The sequence below is a fragment of the Ranitomeya imitator genome, chromosome 9 (assembly GCF_032444005.1).
Source record: "Ranitomeya imitator isolate aRanImi1 chromosome 9, aRanImi1.pri, whole genome shotgun sequence".
Classification (NCBI taxonomy): domain Eukaryota; kingdom Metazoa; phylum Chordata; class Amphibia; order Anura; family Dendrobatidae; genus Ranitomeya; species Ranitomeya imitator.
The window spans coordinates 36,878,478-36,893,186 of record NC_091290.1 but is presented as its reverse complement, the minus strand read 5'-3'; the positions used below and the strand labels follow the sequence as shown (position 1 = coordinate 36,893,186).

General features: G+C 44.7%; 1 long non-coding RNA gene across 1 annotated transcript in view; it reads left to right on the top strand.

Annotated features, from left to right (window-relative positions):
• LOC138649142 (uncharacterized) overlaps positions 1-8,187 on the top strand; it is a 35,465-nt gene extending 27,278 nt beyond the window's left edge. Inside the window, exon 3 of the long non-coding RNA XR_011315246.1 lies at positions 7,469-8,187. This is a non-coding gene — a long non-coding RNA (uncharacterized lncRNA). The remainder of the gene's footprint in view (positions 1-7,468) is intronic.
• The last annotated feature ends 6,522 nt before the right edge of the window (positions 8,188-14,709 follow it).

Here is a 14,709-nt window from a genome sequence, read left to right as displayed (position 1 = left end):
GCAAATTTTTAGGACTTATGTGAAAATTTAAAGGGAATCTGTCACCCCAAAAATCGTATATGAGCTGCGGCCACCGGCATCAGGGGCTTATCTGCAGCATTCTATAATGCTGTAGATAAGCCCCCGATGTATCCTGAAAGGTAAGAAAACCAAGATAGATTATACTCACCCAGGGGCGGTTCCGCTGCGGTCCGGGGCCTCCTATATTCATACGATTACGTCCTCTTCTTGCCTTCCTGCTGTGGCTCCGGCGTACTTTGTCTGCCCTGTTAAGGCCTTTCTGACCTTTTCCGTCGCCTGCGCACTGCAGTATTTTGCTCTGCCCTCAACAGGGTAGACGAAGTGCGCCTGCGCAGTGTGAAGACAAAGTACGCCTGCGCCGGAGCCTCAGTGTGAAGACAAGAAGAGGACGTCATCCTATGAAGATGGGAGGCCCCAGACCGCGATGCCCATCAGACCGCGACGCCCATCGGACCAGACCGCCCTTGGGTCATCTTTCAGGATACATCGGGGGCTTATCTACAGCATTACAGAATACTGTAGATAAGCCCCTGATGCCAGTGGGTTTAGCTCATCTTCGATTTTGGGGGTGACAGGTTCCCTTTAAAGGTTAAAAAAGGGTCCTTCTAGGATTAAAGAAGACCTGTCACTCAAGTAAAAGTGGCCAATTTATTTGCTTTTTTTATTACAGCCACTCCCCTAAGTGTCCCATTTTTTTTTTGTTTGTTTGTTTTTAAATCCGCCATATGGTTCCAGAGATTATTAATTCTTTATTTATTTTTAAATCAGCATTGTTTCCATGTGGCTGCACATGTGACAAGGGGTTTAACATACAAAATACATATATAAATTACAGTGAATAAATTAAGTGACAGACTGGTACAAAGGATGGGAGAGGACCCTGCCCTGATGGACGTACAATTTACACAGGAATATGAGCCTTTTTATGTAGTGTGCCCAATATACTAATTAATATGGTCTTTACAAGAGGCATGGCTCACGGGATCCTCAGGGGCGTGACCCTAAGTTTCTCTGCATAATTACGCATTGAGCCACGCCCCTTTACTAAAGACTATAAAAATCAGCACTAAATATAAAGGCCTGGATCTTTGGAACTGTATGGTGGATAAAAAACAGGGGAAAAAAGGATATCTACAATGACCATTATAATACCAAGGTCGACCATGATTAATTTGTTGGTTTCCGCAAATTACCACTTACGTCTCAGTCTTATGTCTTGGCATACATTTGTAAATCAGTGATTATAGCTCTCTAGTAAAATACAAAAAATAGTCTCATTCCGTAAGTCCTAATTATAGGAGGACAAAAGCGATCGTGTGTGGTCCTTTTTTTTTTTTTTGAAAATTCTAATAACGTGATTCCGGTTTGCACTGAGCAGAATGAAGAGTAAACTAAATAATCCTCTGGACAAGATGTGAGCACTTGGCAGAACTATAAAAGCTTTAGAGTCCAGTTTTTACTATTGTATATGGGCATAAAAAATAGTCGATGACAAGTGGCTAACTGATGCAAAGCTGGACGAAAACCACAAGACTTTCCTCACAAGTCAGAACATTTAACAAAGTGCCCTGGCATGTCTCCTGTAGCCGCACTGCAGGGGAAATGTACATTTTTTGGCTGGTTTACTCATCAGGTTACAGGAGATCATTGGGGGTCCCAGCAGGGGACACTTTCTGATCGTTGGGGGTCACAGTAGGGGACACTTTCTGATTGTTGGGGGTCACAGCGGGGGACACTTTCTGATCGTTGGGGGTCACAGCGGGGGACACTTTCTGATCGTTGGGGGTCCCAGCAGGGGACACTTTCTGATCGTTGGGGGTCCCAGCAGGGGACACTTTCTGATCATTGGGGGTTCCAGCAAGGAACACTTTCTGCTCATTGGGACTCCTGGCAGGGGACATTTTCTGATCGTTCGGGGTCCCAGCAGGGGACACTTTCTGATCGTTGGTGGTCCCAGCAGGGGACACTTTCTGATCATTGGGGGTTCCAGCAAGGAACACTTTCTGCTCATTGGGACTCCTGGCAGGGGACACTTTCTGATCGTTGGGGGTCACAGTAGGGGACACTTTCTGATCGTTGGGGGTCACAGCGGGGGACACTTTCTGATCGTTGGGGGTCACAGCGGGGGACACTTTCTGATCGTTGGGGGTCCCAGCAGGGGACACTTTCTGATCGTTGGGGGTCCCAGCAGGGGACACTTTCTGATCGTTCGGGGTTCCAGCAGGGGACACTTTCTGATCGTTGGGGGTCCCAGCAGGCGACACTTTCTGCTCGTTGGGACTCCATGGTATTGGACACTTTCTGATCGTTGGAGCTCCTGGCAGGGGACATTTTCTGATCGTTGGGGCTCCTGGCAGGGGACATTTTCTGATCATTGGGGCTCCTGGAATCGTTGGAGCTCCTGGCAGGGGACACTTTCTGATCTTTGTGGCTCCTGACAGGGGACACTTTCTGATCGTTGGGGGTCCCAGCAGGGGACATTTTCTGATCTTTGTGGCTCCTGACAGGGGACACTTTCTGATCATTGGGGCTCCCAGCAGGGGACATTTTCTGATCATTGGGGCTCATGGCAGGGCACCTTTTCTGATCTTTGTGGCTCCTGACAGGGGACACTTTCTGATCAGCTTATTGTTAAAATGGACCTTTCCTTTTTATAACCAAAAGTAAGCATTGTCCAAAGATGACAACCACTTTAATGGCCGCCTTTTATGACATACGAATATTGGTTCAATTCTCCCTATTTCATCATCTATTATAGCTATAAATGAAAATATACAGAAATACTATGAAACAAAACAAAACCTTCTAAATACAAGAACCATATCTGAAGTGCTAGTAATTCCTAGAACTATAACATGTTAAAGGGAATATCATCAGAATATGACTTTTTTTATAATAATGATATTTATGAATTTTTAGGACTATATTTTACATTTTTTTTACTCTTTCTAGATTTAAATAAAAAATCCTAAAATCTTGCAGGTTTCTCTGTGACTAATGAGCTTGATAGTGGGCTTACACTTCCTTTCCTGCAGATATAATCTTATAGCAGTCATGTCATAATCTTCCCAGACAGAGGTAAGGTCTACTATTAAGATCCATAACTGATAATAGAAAGTGGTCACAGCTCACCTACTCCTCCCTCCCTGCACAATGTCCTCTGCTCATGGAAAGAGTTTTTTTAGTTTTTTTTTAATGGTTTTCCATTTTACTTCCAGATTATTGGGAATGTTAAAATCAGAATGCCCAAAAATGTAAGTATAAAACGGAGCAGTGAATATGCTGCAGGAAGACGGGAGCCGGTGATACGTTTTGTCCGGTGATTGTCGTTCTTCACAACATCACGTGGGTCACAGTTCTGGGATTTTGCTTCCTAAGAACACAGCTCCTTTATTCCATGCGTTTGTTGCTCCCTGCGGCCATCGCTTGCACTACAGATTTTGGGCTATTAGGCGAGTCCAGATTACAATGACATGTGATACTTTGTTGACAGGACGTCATAAAATTGGAACAAATGACTATAATGCTGGGCTGTATCTGTGCTGTACGCCAGCTGTCTGGATGCAGTTTGCCTCAAGGGCGAAAAGAAATGATTTTCTGGATACCGTCTATGATGAAGACTAAATCCTTTGTTTATCCTTTGTGATGACATTTCTGGGTCTTTTGGGGTTGAGGTCATGATAAAACAATGTATGATGACTATATACACTTTGATTATTACCTCTCCTCTTATATAAAGATATACAACAATTCTATGTTACGGTATTTGCTCACTTTTTCTATATATTTGTACCCAGTTATACTGGTAGTAGAACTATTTGCTGCAGCCTCAATTTTGAGAGATCTTTTTTTTCTTTTTGCAAGGAAAAGTATTTAATATATGGAGAGTTAATATTGTATAACATTTGGACATTCTCTTTCCTTATATTTAAAGATTACACTTGCAAAAAACTAAGTACCATAATATTTTTCTTCAGTTCTACTGAATTTTGCACAGTTTTTTTTTTTTTGCTCCTTTGCTGCTCTGTTCCTGAGATATGACCCCCTTTTCCCTTTTCGCACTGCAGCACCCCAGAGTCCTGGTCGTTGCAGTAATGTCGTTCTTCCACCAGGGGGAACGATGTTACGTCTGATGGCACCAAAGGAGTTCACCCTGCCAGGTATCACAGCCACACACACACTTCACACGCCGGCCACCAGGGGGAGCAAAAGGTTCTATCTAAAAGGCCACTCCTCACACTTGGGTAAAACTGGGGGTTGGTTAGGAAGTGAGAAGGAGCCAGGAGGAGGAGAGGAGCAGACTGGGCTCGGCCCAGGAAAGGGAAAGAAGGACACGGAGCTGCGCCTGCAACCCAAGCGGCAGCCTCCTAAGAACAGACAAGAAAGGAAGTGTGCCGTAGTGAGTGAGCACCGAAGTCGAAGCAACAGGAGTAAAACATCAGTGGGAGACCAGCTAGAAGCAGGCTGCCTCCCACTGAGCGCAGATCTGGTGGCCGGAACACCGAGGGAGTAATAGACTCTACGCTTTACTTCAGAGACCGGCAGGACAGTCGATTCCAAGTTGGCTGCCCGACCTAAGAACCTAAGACAAGGTGGCAACGTGGAGGAGGGGCGACACTAGAGTCCCTATAAAATAGCCTCAGGCCACCACCGTCATACGGGTTTGTCCTATCCATCTGGGGGACAGAGAGAGAGAAGTAACAAGAGTGAAGACCTTATGGTAGCTAATGCAAGCAGGGACCTACCACGTTACCGTGCGCAAGGGGAAGGCTACTGATTTCCACCTGGATAAGGGGACTCTGGAATTGCCATCAGACCGGCCGGACCCTGCCTACCCTGTCATCTGGGACTCTGGACTGTGGATGCTGAAGCCTTCAGTAAAGGTAAAGAGACGGCACCCATTGTGTCCTCGTTATTTGCCGCGCCTTGCACCATCCACCATCACCATCTACACTTCTGGGAAGCCCTGGGGATATACTTCACCTGTGGGAAGGTATACCATCTAGGTGCCATTCCATCACCCCAGCGGACCCCTAAGCAGCGTCGGTCATCCTGACCGAATACCACAGGTGGCGTCACGAACACTACCGTTATCTACGAACACTGCCTTTTATTGGGCGCCCCTCATAGGGCCACGGTCCGGGTCGGGCCACCGTGACATCCCAGCTGAGGGAACTGAAGGACCCGGTACCGAGTACCCCATTGCCGTCACGTGGGGGCGATCCAGCACTCTGTACACATGCCTAGGGTTGAGGACCATGCTCACTTGGACAACAAGACTAGATTTACGTACCGGGAAGATGTAATGGAATGAAGAACGAAAAACCCCAAACCAACTACTCCAGATTCTGAAGAACAGCAGCATTTAGTCCATGTAAAAAAAAATACATATTTGTGTCAATTAACTGTTCCTTTACAAGAGAAGTAGAAATCTACTGTTATGTCATGTATATGATTAGATTAAGACTAAAATATTGTATAAAAACTATTTTTCTTTTTATTAATCATTTCCATCGCTATTTGATTTCCGACTATTTCTCCCTTCACAGTTCATCTGCCTACAACCAAAATCTTAATTACAATGCATGACTTTTTCGATACATTTTCTAGTATTTTAGACAAAATGTTTCCAAATAAGAGACGGATTTTAAATAAATAGTTCAAATAGTTTACAGGAATTGTAGAGGTTGTCAAGCACTTTCTTAATGTTAAGTATTGCTAGAAATTAAAGGGGTTTTCCAGGATTATATTATATTTTTACTATGGGACTAAAAACTAACAGAGGTAAGTACCTGCCTGTTCTACTCGGCGCTGTGTCAGATCAGTCACTGACCGCTCCTGCTGGCGATTCAGCTGCTCCACATCAAACAGAGCAGCTCTTCTTCTCTTTTCTGTTGATGGGACATGACTGATAATGTCCTACTAATTGAGAGGTGGCTCTCCGCAGTTGGGCAGCGGGGAGCTGGCTGTCAATCAGCATGACGCTGGCAATCACACCCCATCAACAGAGCGGAATGGCAGAGGAAGAGCTGCTCTGTTGACGTGAAGCAGCTGAATCAACGGCAAGAGTGGTCGTGACCGTTCTGTGCCGGCAGAGATTGGAACCAGACAGAGCAGGTAAATAGTTATCAACTAGCTGCTTGTTAGTCCTTATAAAAGAAAGATAATCCTGGTCAACCACTTTAAATAATCTCCACGAATCTGAGATTCTGAGACCCCACTGATGGACTGTAATCTTTGGGAGAAGTGACCGGTTATGAAGCAGCAGCTATTAGAAATGATTATTTGGCTGCTTTCCTCTCCGGCTCATAGTTGGGGGATCTCCTAGGAGTAAGTGAGAGAAGTTTGTAAGAGGAAATGTTTGTGAAGTTTTCATTCTTCTGGAGATTTTGGCATGATGTAATCTGGAGTCGTTACTTTGGCACCATGTCTACCTAGATGCAGGTTTTTTTTTCTAATCCCGTCTCTTTCATTGTAGATGTACATTTGTATTCGTTCTTTGATATTTTGTTTCTTTACTTCTTGACCCTATTGTAAAGTTCTGCAGAATATGTTTACGGTGCACAAATAAACATTAAAAGGATATGGACACCATATGTGATCATCGGTCCGATCTCGGATCACAACGCACGGACTGTTCACGTATCTCCCGATCCTTGTGCGACAGCTTTTTCATGCTCGGATCTGGAGACGCGCGGCCAGTCTGTGTCTTGTGATCAGAGATCAGACTGATGATCGCAGATGTCTGAAAGGGCCCTAACTCTGTATTTTACTCAGCTAATTTACAACCTCAGACTACAAAGGAGAGCTGGTGATGAAGACGGTGACACAAGGCAGATAACAGCTAAAAACTCCCCATCAGAATGATGTCACTGATGGGTTCTTAGTTTACTCATTCTGCAGCCAGAATTAGCGCAATACACAGGCTATAGAAAGAAAACGGAGCAACATTTTTAATGGAACCCACTTGCAAAAATAATTTTAGCCCAAAATTACATGTATTTACCATTTAATAAAAAAAAATTCCACAGAAGGTGTAAATATTCTTTAATAAGTTAGAGATGTGAATGTGCAATTGCAATGGAGGCAGGGATCATAAATAACAGAGGGTCCTTTGATCCCACCACCTCACATGACAACCCTAAGGTCACTCACTTCCCAGCACCCAAGGCTGACACTTCCTGCCATTTAGTACTATCATATGAGGAGGAGGAGGACACAGCCAGAACATCGTCCCTGGGCAAGAGCGGGGAAGGTCCCCTTTTCAGTCTAGTAGCTCATCATAATGCACAATTCCTCCTGCTTTGGAGGTGATAGTGGGCACCTTATCTTTGAGGCATCCGCACAGGTTGCACCACTGATATGTCCACCTCTGGATCTTATACCATGAAAGTCTTGCTAAAATTTGCCTAAAATTTGGTTGTGTTTTTTTTTTTTTTTATTGCAGCAGTGAATTCATTTAAGATCAGATCTGAACTGACGCTCCAGGAGAATGGAAAACACCCGCATCCCACAGCGATACTGAAGAGCAACAACTGTCTGCCAGTCTTAGAAGGGCTCACGAAATGAGAGGATGGGAGAAGAGCACAATAGAGACCTCACTTGGAAGAGTTATTAGAAAAGACCAGTCAATGTCAGGAAAGACTCACGTCCTGCATGAGGCAAACAAGGCAAAGAGCAGAAAAACAAAAGTGACAGGACAGGAGATCATGACCTGGGGCTGGACGAGTGCCAGTGGCAGAAGAACAGCAATCTTTGGCTTTTGGAGGGTTGTTTTTCCTTTAGACATATTAGTGTACATGTTGTTGAGGCTCAGTCTGATCACCATTAATGGTCAGTCTCCAGCTCCAACACATCAGACACAGCTGAGCCAACCCAGCTGCCTATTATTGGATCTGCAAGCCCTGAACTGGAAGTATGGGAGCGACCTTTCCCACCCAATCTCTTTTGGTCGCTCCTAAATCCCAGACCTAAAATCAGGTCCCAATAAAAATCCTCTCAGTAACCTACCATTTCTGATGTATTCTCTTTTGGGACTTACATCACTGAGGTCAGACTCGTCGGTGACACATATCTCCATCCAGGCCTTTACCTCCTGTTTCCTTACAATGTGCATCTGACAAGGTTTGGTAACCCAGTGTCCAAGTCATATGCACCATTGATAAATTCTGGGCCTTCTCCACTGGGCCTCCCACTAGGCCCCAAAATAGTAAAATATTCATGAATCCTGAGGCACCAGACTTAAAGAGTTAGATCTTTATTCCAGAATTTTTAAAAGATCACACTAGGCACAAAGGCAATGTTTTGATCATATCTGGCCTTTCTCAAGCCTCAGCTGTATTTTTGTAAGGATTATCCTCTGCTGCCTCAGGATTCTTGGATATTCCAAGGTTTGGGAATCCATGTGCTTGTTATGGCCCGGAATATCATCAGTCCTTTAAATAATGATATTCATCTCAGTATAAAGGACTGACTATACTTAGGTCCACAACAAGTAACCATGATGTTCCATAGAAAAATGTGGAATGGGATCTCACTTCACCAAGAATAATCTGGTCTCTGCTCTGTTTGAGGTTTACTTCCTTAAAGGAGTTCTCCATGATTTAAAAGAATCTGTCAAATGTCTTGTGCACGTGGCCGTATTTTCGGTCCAAGTGTGATCCAATAAAATAATGGATTGCACACGGAACAATGTAATTCTATGGGGCAGAGCAACATGTTCAACTCACTCTAAAGAAAAAAATTACAACATTCCTGAGATGGATCCGATTTTCGGAACGCAATCAGCCATGCGAGTCAATGAGTTTATGGAAAACATTGGCCTGCACTCGGATGACATCTGAGGGCAGTCTGATTTCCGTGGACTGACAGAATAGAGAAATTTTGTTTATTATCTTCTCCTCATCCGAGAGAATCGGATCACACTGTGTTCGGTGCACCCTAGGTGTGGCCAAGAGGCTGCCCACTGGTTTCGCATGTCCTGCCTCCCTTACTGGTGACTGACAGCACTGGCTTGCCTAAACTTTTCTTTGCAGGCAGTATTTGCTACAGGAAAACTAGAACTGTCAATCATCAGTAAGTGAGATGGACGCAACGACTGGAACATAAATGGCATTTCTATATCCCATACAAGGCCATTTTTTTAGTTTATATTTAGAGTTCCCTGACAAAATCCATTTAAGAGGGAAGTAATGTCTCTTTCTTTTTTCTTTCCCATTCCCAACCTTATAGTAGATTTTCAAAAATTAAAAAATAAACTATAGTGCACAAAGATAATGCACACAGTAGGATAATGCACTGTCATAGGTGTGTCAGAGGCTGCAGAATGTCGCTCTCCATCTGACTGAAGAAGGTCTCAGCAGTTTGCTCTGTAAACTTCTTCCTGGGCCTTCTGACTTTAGGACCCAGTGGCAACCTCATCCGGCTCTAGTTGACACATCTGGACCAGGGTGTATATAACTCCCAGCTTGCTGCTAGAAGGCATGGTTGATATTTCTGTTTCCAGTTCCCGGTTGCGGCTTGGAGCTATCTTGGGCTATCTTCCTCCTTGGTGTTGCTGGAGGATGTCTGTGTTTCTCTCTAAATCTACTCAAGCTAAGTGTTCCCCCTTGTTTGTGTATCCCATCTGTCTTTAGTGGTAGTAGGGATTGACTAGCGCTCATCCTGTCCTCCAGGTGCAGGGCTTATCTTGAGGGTTAGGCAGGGATTAGGTATCCTGCTCGGCGATAGGTGCGGAACCAATATAGGGACAATAGGGCAGACACGGTGACATTAGATCTGTCTATGGGTCTCCATTCCCCCCTTCCCTAGTGTTTGGTTCCCTTTCCCTTATCCCTTTCTGTTGCACTTAGCCTTTCCTACACTGTGCATATAGTAATGGCACAGTAATAAACAGCACACGAAGTATACACACTTAAGGTACCTTCACACATAACGATATTGTTAACGATATCGTTGCTATTTGTGACGTAGCAACGATATCGTTAATGAAATCGTTATGTGTGACAGCGACCAACGATCAGGCCCCTGCTGGGAGATCGTTGGTCGCTGAATAAAGTCCAGAACTTTATTTCGTCGCTGGACTCCCTGGAGACATCGCTGGATCGGCGTGTGTGACACCGATCCAGCGATGTCTTCACTGGTAACCAGGGTAAACATCGGGTAACTAAGCGCAGGGCCGCGCTTAGTAACCCGATGTTTACCCTGGTTGCCATGCTAAAAGTAAAAAAAAACAAACAGTACATACTTACCTACAGCCGTCTGTCCTCCAGCGCTGCGCTCTGCACTCCTCCTGTACTGGCTGTGAGCCGGAAAGCAGAGTGGTGACGTCACCGCTCTGCTTTCCGGCTCCCAGACAGTACAGGAGGAGAGCAGAGAAGCAGAGCGCAGCGCTGGAGGACAGACGGCTGTAGGTAAGTATGTACTGTTTGTTTTTTTTTACTTTTAGCATGGTAACCAGGGTAAACATCGGGTTACTAAGCGCGGCCCTGCGCTTAGTTACCCGATGTTTACCCTGGTTACCGGCATCGTTGGTCGCTGGAGAGCGGTCTGTGTGACAGCTCTCCAGCGACCAAACAGCGACGCTGCAGCGATCCGGATCGTTGTCGGTATCGCTGCAGCGTCGCTAAATGTGAAGGGGCCTTTAGTAGTAGAATGTAAACATTGATGTTATATACAGCAAAGTAAAGGCCCCTTCACACTTAGCGACGCTGCAGCGATACCGACAACGATCCGGATCGCTGCAGCGTCGCTGTTTGGTCGCTGGAGAGCTGTCACACAGACCGCTCTCCAGCGACCAACGATGCCGGTAACCAGGGTAAACATCGGGTAACTAAGCGCAGGGCCGCGCTTAGTAACCCGATGTTTACCCTGGTTACCATGCTAAAAGTAAAAAACAAACAAACACTAGATACTTACCTACAGCCGTCTGTCCTCCAGCGCTGCGCTCTGCTTCTCTGCTCTCCTCCTGTACTGTCTGTGAGCCGGAAAGCAGAGCGGTGACGTCACCGCTCTGCTTTCCGGCTCACAGCCAGTACAGGAGGAGTGCAGAGCACAGCGCTGGAGGACAGACAGCTGTAGGTAAGTATCTAGTGTTTGTTTTTTTTTACTTTTAGCATGGTAACCAGGGTAAACATCGGGTTACTAAGCGCGGCCCTGCGCTTAGTTACCCGATGTTTACCCTGGTTACCGGCATCGTTGGTCGCTGGAGAGCGGTCTGTGTGACAGCTCTCCAGCGACCAAACAGCGACGCTGCAGCGATCCGGATCGTTGTCGGTATCGCTGCAGCGTCGCTAAATGTGAAGGGGCCTTTAGTAGTAGAATGTAAACATTGATGTTATATACAGCAAAGTAAAGGCCCCTTCACACTTAGCGACGCTGCAGCGATACCGACAACGATCCGGATCGCTGCAGCGTCGCTGTTTGGTCGCTGGAGAGCTGTCACACAGACCGCTCTCCAGCGACCAACGATGCCGGTAACCAGGGTAAACATCGGGTAACTAAGCGCAGGGCCGCGCTTAGTAACCCGATGTTTACCCTGGTTACCATGCTAAAAGTAAAAAAAAAACAAACACTAGATACTTACCTACAGCCGTCTGTCCTCCAGCGCTGCGCTCTGCTTCTCTGCTCTCCTCCTGTACTGTCTGTGAGCCGGAAAGCAGAGCGGTGACGTCACCGCTCTGCTTTCCGGCTCACAGCCAGTACAGGAGGAGTGCAGAGCACAGCGCTGGAGGACAGACAGCTGTAGGTAAGTATCTAGTGTTTGTTTTTTTTTACTTTTAGCATGGTAACCAGGGTAAACATCGGGTTACTAAGCGCGGCCCTGCGCTTAGTAACCCGATGTTTACCCTGGTTACCAGTGAAGACATTGCTGGATCGGTGTCACACACGCCGATCCAGCGATGTCAGCAGGAGATCCAGCGACGAAATAAAGTTCTGGACTTTATTCAGCGACCAACGATCTCCCAGCAGGGGCCTGATCGTTGGTCGCTGTCACACATAACGATTTCATTAACGATATCGTTGCTACGTCACAAATAGCAACGATATCGTTAACAATATCGTTATGTGTGAAGGGGCCTTTACACTAGGAGTGTAGTGAAGGTGCTTGCACACGGTGCTCTTGAAGCACACAAATAATGCACATAGTAATATCACAGTGAAGGAGAAATTCACACAGCGTTTTCACCAAGCACATGATTATGTCACATATACATTTCACAGGGTATGACTAGTTTTCAAGACATTGTATATGTACACACGTATTATATACTTATACATGCACACACAAATAACTTATTGTATGTATATGTGTGTATATATAATGTATGAGTGTATGTATATATATATATATATATATGTATGTGTGTATATATATATATATATATACACGCACACATACATTATATACATATACACTGTATATATTGTATATACTTGCATCTCTCCATATATTTTATGCACCCTCTGTAGACGGTAGACTTCAGTGATCATTTCTGGCCTGTAGATAGCAGCTCTCATCCTGTAATATTGTCCCTAGTGTATGTCTAAGTGCATAGGAGAAGGAAAACTAGATTTTATAGCTGACAGAGAGCAGGAATAAATGCGAGTAAATACTCCCTGGGGCACGTTTCTAAATAATAATCACATAGATGGTTTTGCTACTATATCATTTACATGATGTATACAAACATATGTGAAACCTGCACGGATGCCGTACCCATCGCCATAAAAAGCTGTAAGCCAGGTCTGATTTGCTGGTCATTTCATGAATCCTGTAGATACAACTGATTTAAAAAAGTGACTGGAAAACTGTTGCAGAAATCTAAATTTTAAGGGGATTGTGTAATCAGAAAATGACCTGTTATTTACATCAAGTGTATTTTTTGGGGGCCTTTATTCCCCATATCACAATTTTTATGAAAAGTATAAATATTGCAATATTCACTCTGAGCACTGAGACTTTTTTTTAGACTGTAACTTCCAGCAGTTTCAGTAAATTTACATGCACATTAGCCACAATTCATAGACTGACTATCTTTTGTGTTGAAGCATTTAATGAGCGTGTGCAAAGGTCATTGTGAAGGGAGGGGGAGCTGGTAAATTGCCTATTGTGATTAGTGGATTATGTGGGCAGCACGGTGGCTCAGTGGTTATCAATGCAGCCTTGCAGTGCTCGAGTTCTGGGTTCAAATCCCACCAAGGACAACACCTGCAAGGAGTTTGTATGTTCCTCCGGGTTCTCCGGTTTTCCTCCCACATTCCAAAGAATCTAGGGAATTTAGATTGTGAGCCCCATCGGGGACAGCGATGATAATAATGTGTGCAAACTGTAAAGCGCTGCGGAATATGTTAGCGCTATATAAAAATAAAGATTTATTATTATGTGTTATCAGTTATTTTAATCCTGCCTCTGATGATCAAGAGCCTGCTGAAAAGTCTTCCTGAAACTCTGAAAATGAACCCTAGTGGTTGGTGTGAAAATGGTTCCATCTGATCGACAATTAGGATCAGGACGAAAATAAAAAATCTGTTTCTCAAGAGCAGACTTGTTAATCAATTCTGGTTATACCTACCCCTTTATCTTGTCCCATCACTTAGCGGACCTTGATGGACGTGTATTTTTTCAACTGTACTATGTAACAATACAAAACAAATTTAACATAATAAATTATTAAATATTATTATTTGCTAATACTATTTAGACTGAGAGCGTGTAAGAGTATCTGATTTACAAAAATCTGCGGAGGTCCCAGGAGACGTTCCCCGTCCCCCCGCCTCCGGGTGATCCTCCATAGTTGACAGTGCGCCGCGCGGTGCTGACAGGGGTTGATTAGCTGGCTGCTTCTCGGGGTGACAACCTCTAACAGCTCATTTTGTAGCATAAATCCTCTAAGCTCCCATGCTTGGAGAATCATTAATTGCGGGCACTGGAGGGGATCAGAGTTCTGCCTGTTTCAAGGGTCATGATAATGAGATTCCTGCGTTCTCTACCACCAGGACGGCTTAAAGACTTAAAAACGAATCTAAAGACGCCCAGCTCCTTCCATCATGGATCCACAGGCTGCACTACGTTCTGTATTCACACAGGCGCATCTGCGCATCTGTATTTAGATATCAGTGTTTTATCAGCAGGAGATTATCACTACAGGACTAGCTGTCACATGCAAGCCAGTCCAGCTAATCTGTGTAACCCCGCCCCCACCACTGATTGGTAGCTTGCTGACAATGTACACAGGAAACTGACAATCAGGGGTATAGGCGGGGTTATGCACAGCTCAGCATTCGGAGCACTGCTACATCTACAAAAGAGAAAACAGGGATTCTATGAAAACTGCACCAAGTAGCCTAATAAGTGACTCATCACTGGAATCAGTCTCTCTGATCCTACATCATGCTGCTCTCAGACTGCATAGCAAAAACATAATGACAAATTCCCTTCAATTAGTTGTCATGTTAACTTGTAGTATATAACTTTAACCCTAAAGGGAGTATTCAGAAATATATTGAAAACTCATTCTTAGAATAGGTCATCAATACCAGATTAGTGGAGGTTATACACCCAGCGTCTCCACCGATTAGCTGTTATAACAGGGCTGATCTGCAGTACTCAGCAGCGGCTGCAACACTTCGAAGGGAGGTTTGCAGTGCAGCTTTATTCAGTGATTGCTTCCAGACTCCATCAGAGCT